At 42.3% G+C, this 9,828-nt stretch overlaps 1 long non-coding RNA gene across 1 annotated transcript in view; it reads left to right on the top strand.

The window, feature by feature from the left end:
* Positions 1–303, top strand: part of LOC311057864 — a 3,967-nt gene extending 3,664 nt beyond the window's left edge. Inside the window, exon 3 of the long non-coding RNA XR_014602011.1 lies at positions 40–303. This is a non-coding gene — a long non-coding RNA (uncharacterized lncRNA). The remainder of the gene's footprint in view (positions 1–39) is intronic.
* Positions 304–9,828: the final 9,525 nt, after the last annotated feature.

Here is a 9,828-nt window from a genome sequence, read left to right as displayed (position 1 = left end):
TAAAACACACAAGTGCTTTTTTCCCGCCACCGGTGACAGGTGACCCGGGACGACCTGACCAAAGCATCACGCCAGGCATCAGCGGGAGCTGAAGAGGAAAGCCAGGAGCACACCGGGGGGATGGAGACCACAGCCACTATGACCTCTGACCCTTTGCTGATGGCCGCCAGGCTCGCACGGCGAGGAGGGGGAGGAGTCAGGATGGACACTTCCCAGTCGGCCCCGCCCCCCGCCCGCCAGGGCCCTCCCCCCTCCATCAGCGCGCTCGCCCACGGCCTGCGACTTCAGTGCCGCAGGGAGAGCGGCGCCCCCGCAGGCGGGAGGGAGAAGTGCACGCGGGCGGGCGGGGACAGAGGTTCGAGCGGAGAGAGAGAGACAGACGCCAGCCGAGGGACAGACAGGGCTCCTCTCGGTCTCAAGGTCAAAGTCACGCAGGCGGGCGCACCGTCGGCCAACCAGGTGACGGATGGAGACGGGCAGACCGGTTTAGGCAGACAGACGGGTAGTGAGAGACAGACGACGATGAAAGCAGACAGACAGGCGGCCGTGGTGTCTGTCTGCGTGTCCGGCGGCTGTCGGAGGACGTGGAGACAGGCCAGGCGATGCGGGGCCTCCTCCATGTTACCGGCCATCGCTGAGGGGGGGCCCTGAACTTGTACCATGACGAGGACCACCCAAAACCTCCCCCCAGAGCACTGGTTCTCAAACCTTTTTCATGTCAAGGACCCCCAAAAATCATATGTATTTGGCTGCGGACCCCCATCGCCAAATGTTTTGTGCCAGGGACCTCCAGGAGCAAAGAATTGTGTTAAAATGTTTGCAAAAAAAATGCAAAAAACAAAAATCAAGATAAACAGATCCACAAGCTCATAGCATATTTTTGAATAGCCAAAAGTATTAAATATGGTTAAAGTGGTTGAAAAGATAGGCTCTATGCACAGCAGCCATATTGGACAGAAATTGGGCCCCTTCCTTGCTTCCTTCACAGGTGTCACCAATGACACTAATGAAGGCTCTGTTCCATTTAGTGTAGCACAGTGGTTCTCAAACGTTTTAATTTCATGGACCCCCATAACTCTGAGAGTGTACAAATGGAACCAAATGCCGTTTCCATCTCTCTCTCTATTCAATCTATTCCGTTTCCAAGTCTCTCTCTCTCTCTTCAATCTATTCCGTTTCCATGGCTCTCACTCTCTCTCTCTCTCTTTCCAATCTATTCCGTTTCCATGTCTCTCTCTCTCTCTCTCTCTCTCTCTCTCTCTCTCTCTCTCTCTCTCTCTCTCTCTCTCTCTCTCTCTCTTCTTCATTCACTGGCCCCGTATTATCGCTGCTTTTCCCGTTGCACAATGGTGAATGAACTGTCTCTTTTCTTCAGTCAGCTTATTAGAACTTCTTCAGCAAATTAGAAGAGTTGACATCACTTCCTCAATAGTAGGCTACAATAGACCAGTGGTGTAAACTAACTACTGTAAGTACTTAAGTACAATTCTGAGGTATTTTTACTTTACCGTAGTACTTCCCATTTGTTTTGGACAGAAATGTAAAAACAGCACGAGTACAGTCAAACACTTTGTCTAAAACGATAACACCAAAAAAGTCCTTGCGGTCTTGTTTCCATTGGGCGTCCTAGGTACTGGGGGCATTGACCCTTTGACTATCTTAAAACTACACCCCATCACTCAAATACCCCTTAATTGCCTCTGAGAGGTAGTGGAGAATTAATAGTCACTAAGTCAGTCAATAGGCTGTTGTTTATCTATAACCCAGTGGTTCTCAACCTGTTCAGGACGTGACCCCCAAAAATAATCATAATTGAACTTGTAACAGACTGTACACTGAAAGATTATAGGCCTTTAAATTGGTTAATTTAGCAAAGTGTTAAAACTGCACAATACAAAATACGGTAGCTGATCTGCAGTGAAGCTATTTTCGATATTTTAAAATGGTTTTCAAAATAAAAAATAAGATAAGTCATAAGACGATAAAGTGAGTGATACAGACAGCACAGCTAAAAAAAAAAAAATGTTGACCCTATTATGAATTAGTCTATTGTGTCTATCAAATTCATGCAGTTTTAACATAATTCACCACTATGTGTTTCAAGTTTCAATTCAAAAATCCATTGTGTGGCCCTTCACTCACTTTATCAAAGTCAGTTTGGCCCCTATAGAAAAAAAATACCTGTTTTTATGTCCAGTGAAGTCAAGACCTACAAAACCAAAACATCTTGGGAAAAAATGATTGTTCTAAAAACATTATTCAATCATAATATCTCAGAATGTGACATATTATGCATGCACAGTAGACTAATGATTATATTTCAGAAACTGATTCCCTGCAAGTACATATTTCAAAATGATGGCAGACGCATATCATGTTTATTAACCACTTAAACCCCATATGGGTAACCAGAGTCCCTCAGGGCTCAATACTAGTGTCTTTTCTGTTTTGGATTATTGTGGGGAAAGCTTTCACTGAAAATAGCCGATCGACAAGCTCACAGCGCGTCGCACTGCAACGCGTTGTGAGCTTGTCGATCGGCTATTTTCAGTGACCACTATACGGATGCTGGGGTTTTTAAGTGGTTAAAAATAATATTGAATATAGAAATCCTAAGTAAATTTGCTGCATCATTTTGTTTTGTTTATTTAGTCACAAGCTCTCTTTAATGCTTTTCATCAGTTAAACATTTATGAAAATCACAGACAGACTTAAAGGGCCACTTCCCTGATTTTGAACCCAAATCCTGTTTTCATGAAGTCGAGGACAAAATAAAGATGATTTGGCAGTGCTTCTATGTTTTTATTTGGAATTTAGAATATTTACTCTGTGACATCACAGGGTGAACCTCAGTTCCTCCTATAGACTACTTGGACTACAGTGTTTCCTGTAAACTGTAGTTCCGGTCGGAAATATACTAATATCAGCTGGAGTCCTGTGTGACTATATCTTCTCATGTGTACGCTCCAAATAGTTCTGTTGTCCCTATTTTGACCATGTCATTAAACAAAAATATGATTTATCTTTTGCTATGTTTAACAAAATGTGTTATTTTCACTATGTGCAACAGTGTCACACCACAAAGTAGGGCATTATTTATTTTAAGAAAAAAATCATATAAAGTTGAAATATGGAGATAAAGGTTTTCTGCATAACAGCAATAATACAGTATTTTTGATAGTTTGAATGTGAGCTTGAACAAGCCTAAGTTTGTCCAATAAAACATTAATATAATAAGCTGTACTTTTCATGTCATAGTCAGTGTCCTCAAACTAAATATTGTACAAAATCATTATGCCTTTACTCTGATATTTGCTCAAGAAAAAAATAGTTTCATTTGTATTGACAGCAAAATCCTGCATGACTATAAGCAAACGAGTCGTGAACGCTGCCCCCTTGTGTCCAAAGTGAAACATAACCTGAAACAGAATCTCATTTAATATAACTTTTCATTCACAGTATTGTTTGTTTTTGTTTTGTTTTTAGAATTCCACAAGTTTAACAAATACGAACATTCAATTCTCACTGGAAAAGATTGACACAGTGAGGCTTGGAAAGGGAAAGCTAGTGATTATTATGAGGTCCTATTCTGAGGTCTGAGAGTGTTTTTAATGAATGGTTCCTTGTTTTCCTTCCAGAATACAGTAGCCTGCTTGCATAGTGTCTGTTGCTTTGCTGTGAAAGAACATGAGGTGTTGACCGTTCCGTTTATTACTATATTCCATTTACTATATTCCATTTCCCCTTTTAATGCTGACTTTTTCTTAATCATAAGTTGTATGTCTGTCAGTCTACCTTCTAGTGTATTTTAATTACAATAAAAGGTTATAGGCCTATAATTTGGTCTCTACACCTATATGCTTTTCTATTCCATGTAAACCAACAGCCAATGCCTAAAAGTGTGTATAATTTGAAACTTGTTCTGAGCTTTTTCATCTGGACCATGTACTGTACATAACACAGCTATGAATTACAGTAGGAGAGGTTTTACAGCACACAATGTCACAGATGTTTTTTTTTTTTACAGTGAAGTAAATACCTAAATAACGAAATAATCTGGGGGAAAACATATTTTGTCCATTATTCAACCATAATGTCTCAGAATGTGACATTATGTATGCGAATTAGACTAATGATTATATTTCAAGAACTGATTCCCTGGGAAATGGCAGACGCATCATGCTTATTGTGATATCGTAACTGTGCTGATATCGAGAATAACCACTCCAGTATTTCAGGTCACTGCATGTTTATTTGCTTAAAGAAATAATCCACATGAACCGGCTCAGGTAAACAACATCCTGCCTAGTACAGACTCCACTGCGCATGTCATAATAACTTCTGACCAGAGTCACCAGACTTAGTATCTGATGCCCTCCTCCGGACTGGAGTGATACAGCAGGTAATCAATTATTCCCAGGATATCACACTTATTAAAAAAAACATTGTGCAAAGTACAACAATTACATTAACAGTATCAACTATAGGCTACACTTGATAAGATGAAATGCAACTCAGAAGATGAATTTGAGCAAAATCCAGACAATGACAGGATAATTCCTTTTAACAGGTCGTTCATGAAAGTCCTTGCGGTCTTGTTTCCAATGAGAACCTGTGAGCAATTAGGGGTTAAGAGTCTTGCTCAGAGACAAATTTCATTTCATCGACACATATGCTGGCCTGGCCTGGAATCGAACCTGGGGCAACCAGGGCCTCTGGCTCCCCAGGCGGGCTCACTAACCACTCAGCTATGGCCGTCCCGAGTGTACTGAGTGTACTATGGCGGTGAGTGTACTATGGCCGTGTACTGAGTGTACTATGGCCGCCCCGAGTGTACCAAGTGTACTGAACACTAGGTTACATGTTCATGTGTGTCCATGAGATCATGTGTCCCCTGACAGTTGAAGCTGTTAAACCAAAGGTCCAGTCGACTGTCCACTGAGGTCACAATACTGAATGGAATTCTTTCATCATCATTCAATTTGACAATGCTGCTGGCATTTCTCTCACTTAATCAGTAAGAACTTAATCTTGTTTCCTGAAATAACACACAATGAATAATTACATCAACACTTCAGGTCCAACTCCAGCTGAACCTGAAGTGAGGGGACAAAAGAAAAGAGAATACAGATGACAAGCAACGACACAACAGCAATAAAGCATCACTGAATTGGCCACCAGATTTCACCCTTGTATCATTTTCAGGTCTCCCCTTTATTATGATCAAGTTCACCTGTCTTGCCATGACATATTTGTAATCCTAGTGAGTATTAGAGTGTTTCACTATAATATATGAGCTCACTGGAGTCTGGAGGAAGTGGAGACAATGTGGAACTAGTGAGAAAGTCGAGATATTTGACTAAGATACACATTTTCTGCCATACTTTACCCCAAATAAATACCCCAGATTGTTACACCACCACCAGGCTTTTCCACACGGAGGGGAAATGATGGTGTAGTGTGAGAGTCCAGCAGTACAACGTTCAACCACAAGCTGAACCTGTTTGTGCTACACATTCACTGTCTCTTTAAAACCACTGCCTCCTGCAAACATCCAGGAAGTCCCTCCCTTTGCCTCTCCTACTTTTCTTCAGAAGAAACGAAACTCAGAGCTGTTGTGTGTTTTCTCTCTCAGCCTCTCTTCAGAGTAAACCAAAGTGTTGTGTGTTTTCTCTCAGCTTGAGTGTGGTTGTCAGTCAAATGGCACAACAGAATAAGCAACAACAGACATGTGAGCTGGACCAGGACCAGTTCTGCTGTCCTGTCTGTCTGGACCTTCTAAAGGAACCAGTGGCTCTACAGTGGGTACATACACACATCTCCGTTTGCTGGCGTGAAACGGGTCGCTACGAAACGGAAGCTCTTGTTCCGGATCCGGCAATTTTGTTATGTATACAAATGTGTTGCGGAAACCGGATGTGCTTTTTCCGGACCGGATCAGTCTTTCCGTTTTTTTTTTAACATGGGAGTGGATGGGACTTCCGGCCGTTTGTACGGTCGCGAACGGAATAGTGTGTATGTACCCAGTGTGGACACAGTTACTGTAGAAGCTGTATTGAGGGTTACTGGGACCAGTATGAGGAGACTGGAGTCTACAGCTGTCCCCAGTGCAGAGAGAGCTTCAGTCCCAGACCTGTTCTGAGGAAGAACACCTTGCTGGCTGAGGTGAGATGACCTTACAACAAGTTACAACCACACATTAAACTACATGTTCTGCTACACAAAACTCCTTGTTGCCTATTTTGATAGATGGTAGTTATATGTTGGTTACTACACATTATGTTATGTACTGTATGTTGATAATGTCCACAAATACTAATAATGCTATTTATACAGCATTTTAGACGTGTGGTTCTCAAAGTGGGGTCTGGGGACCCCCAGGGGTCCATGAGGGGGTTCCAGGGGGCAGGGCCGCTTCTCCTATACACGCACACTACGCAGGTTGCGTGGGGCCCCGCCTACACGCCGATCAAAGCGGCCCCCTCTCCGCCCCCTCCCTTCAGCAGAAAATAACGTTGTGCATTACTGCGTTCACATCAGCGCAGGCTGCGCAGCGCAGTAGCCTGGGCAGCATTCCATTTTCGGGTATATGATCCGGTCGGGAGCGGAAGTTAAAAAAAAAAAAGTGGCCGGATGGGCAGAACCGGAAAGATGTCTCACCCCAAAATAGGTCTGTCCTAATAAAATCCTTGATACGGCATAGTTTAGCTTATTTTTTAAATGTAAATGTGCGTGCACTATCCGGGGACTATTTAGCGTCTGTATCCCACGGGGACATTCTATTCCATTTAAATAGGGATTGGGGAACCAAAACAAAGCGGCACCGCAAAACCGGATGGGCAGAATCCAGAAAGAGGATTCTTTTTTCTTTCTTTTTTTCAGTAGGAATGGCCTAGACCGGATCATATGGGTCTTTAGTAACGCCAAAGATTTTTAATAGCAAGATACGCAATCTCCGGTTTACTTCCCGTTTCTGCGTGACGTAGGTGGACACCTCTTTAGGAGACAGGAAGCAAGTTGGAGTCTATTGATTCCAATGGAAGAGTCAACGTGAACTCAGCTTCTGAACCATTCCTTAGCTCCATGGATACTGAACTAAATATTGGACCCAATCATCACAAGCCACAAAATATGTACAAGATTTTCATACTAAAATGGCTTTTTTTAGAGACACAAATTAGGAGAAAATCTACTTTGTTATCGACCTTTCTCTACCCCATCAACACACTCTCGCGAGATTTGGGAAGATATCTGAAGAGTCCATCTGCAGTCTGACGGACGAGACATAGAGGGCTCTGTCCCTTATTTTTTAACTATATGCTCTGTCCCTATAAGATGTTCTAAAAACGGATTAACTGAGATTATATATGTGAATATAGTACGTGAAAATCATTATGGACGTATTAAAAATTAAATAAAATGTGTGTTCCAATGCTCAATAATATAATGTTCCATTATTAACTGTCTTGGTTGATGGGGTATGATTTGGGAATCATAACATTTTGCTAAACATAACATTCATGCAAATTTTCTAAACATACTATGGTCTATAGTGGTAAAATATATACCTTATAAATAAGGGCCTTTTATTTATAATATATATATATATATATATATATATATATATATATATATATATATATATATATATATATATATATATATGCTTTGCCAATAACAGTTTACTTTCAAACATGTAAAGCATTTATTTGCTTTAATGAAGAAAATACACATCCATATGACGTTGTCAGCCAGGGAGAGGGGAGGGGGAGAAGACAACCATGCCTACTTCAGTGGCGTACCCACCATAGAGGCAGAGTAGTACACAAATCCTACAAATGGTCTCCTAAGTAGGCCCTACTTATTTGTAGGATTTGTGTACTACTTCGCCTCTAGTGGCTCCAATGGAGAATGCGTATCTTCCTATATTAACAATCTTTGGTAACGCAGACCAGGCTTTCCTCCGAGGTGGAAAGACTGGTGATGCGAGGTTAGCAGCGCAGCACTGCTTTGCTTGAATGAGACAGCTGCTGCAGGCTGTCTGATTGGCTGTCACTGGCACGCTCTGGTGTGTGCTGTCTGCTCCGCCCCCCCTCCCCTCTCAGTGACAGTGAGAGTGTTTTGGTTAGCGCGCGTTGGTTTAAAAAATAAAGAAAGCTCACTCACTAGACAAAATGAAACGCATATACCCCTCTGGATACGAGAAAAAGAAAAAGAGAAAACGGAGCTGAGACAACAGCAATCAGGTAATTAAATACAACTGTAACAGTTTACTTGTCTTGCAATTGCAATAATGTGGTGGTTGTTGTTGTTGTTATGTGCTGCACTGTGAAGCCAGTGTGAGCCATGCTGTTGTTGCACAGCACTGTTACTAAAACTTAGAAGATATTATCAGCAGGGAGGACATTTTATTTATAGTTGGGGTGGTGCATAGTAAAGTGAAGTGCAAGTGAACACAGAAAAGAAAAATACACAAAATAACAGAACAACTTTGACCAAAACATGACAATATCATAACCTTTTCTTTTCTTTTTTAACACTATCAGGCAGACCCTTGCTAGGTTTAGTTGAAAGTTGAATGCACTGATGCAAAATGGAAAGTTATACAATGACATTGACTAAATAGCTATTGATGAAATATCTATCTTTTATTATTAGATCAGATATGACAGGAAATCTTGAACAGTAACCTCTAATGAGTTCTGAAATTAAGATGAGCTCTCTAATTTTCAGGTGCTATGCTTAAAGGACGACTTCACCACTTTTCAACCTATCTTCATATAATTGGTCCTCACTAATACTCATGATAAAATGGTACCATTTTTTCTACTTGGTCTGTGTCTCATAGGAGGGCTGTGGACAGTCCACCAGTGACATCATCGTTAGGCATGATTTTTTTTTCCAACAAGATTTCACATTTTTTATTTAGATTTTTATTAACACGAGAACAATGGCTTCTTTTATTGCATTGCAACTTTCCAGGAATACAAAGCCTGCAGTTTCTATTAGCTTGGATTCCACATTGATGATGTCACTGGTAGACGGGACTCTGAACTGTCCACAGCCCTCCTCTGAGACACAGACCAAGTAGGAAAAAAATTGTACCATTTTATCATGAGTATTAGTGAGGACCTATTATATGAAGATAGGTTGAAAAGCGGTGAAGTCGTCCTTTAAGTTTCTGACTAAAGGAGCTACAACACAGCAAGTATCAGATACAAGCAGCTCAGAGTCAGATTTGAGTGATGTAGAGCCAGCTACTACAGCCACTACAAGTAAAACCAAAGTTCCACTGCCTGCATCTGATACAACCAGCTCAGGCCTGATTAGAACAGGAGATGTACAGGCACCTGCAGCAGTACCAGTACAACCCAAGGTGCACAGCCTGCTTCCAAAGCCACCTCTGACGCGACTAGCACAACAAGTGTAGTGGTAAGAGCAGCTGCAGCTGTTACTAGCAGCTCAGAACCAGATGAGTGATGAAGACACCAGGGGCCCTATTCCGTGGCACCTCCGCCAGCCTAAACCCTACCCTAAACCTGTTAAATACGGATAATGGAGCTGCGCTGCCCCAATATGTTAGTCTAGCACCTGCGCTACCTGTCCCCCATTATGCCGACTCCGTTATTTGCGCGTGGAGGCGTGCCCGTGGGCGTGTTGTTGCTATATCCCCGACGTTGCCATTCTGCAGACACACATGGGTACGGCTTTGGGGGGGGGGGGGGGGGGGTAGTGGAATCTAAAAGCACCCGCCAAGTGCACGCAGACACTGCAATGGCTTTGTGCGTTGGACCATGAGCCGTGTTGCCAGCCTTGGCTAGAAATAAG

Source organism: Gymnoscopelus microlampas, assembly GCF_963454915.1.
Source record: "Gymnoscopelus microlampas genome assembly, chromosome: 12".
In the NCBI taxonomy this organism is placed as follows: Eukaryota; Metazoa; Chordata; class Actinopteri; order Myctophiformes; family Myctophidae; genus Gymnoscopelus; species Gymnoscopelus microlampas.
This window is presented reverse-complemented; position numbering and strand designations above follow the sequence as displayed.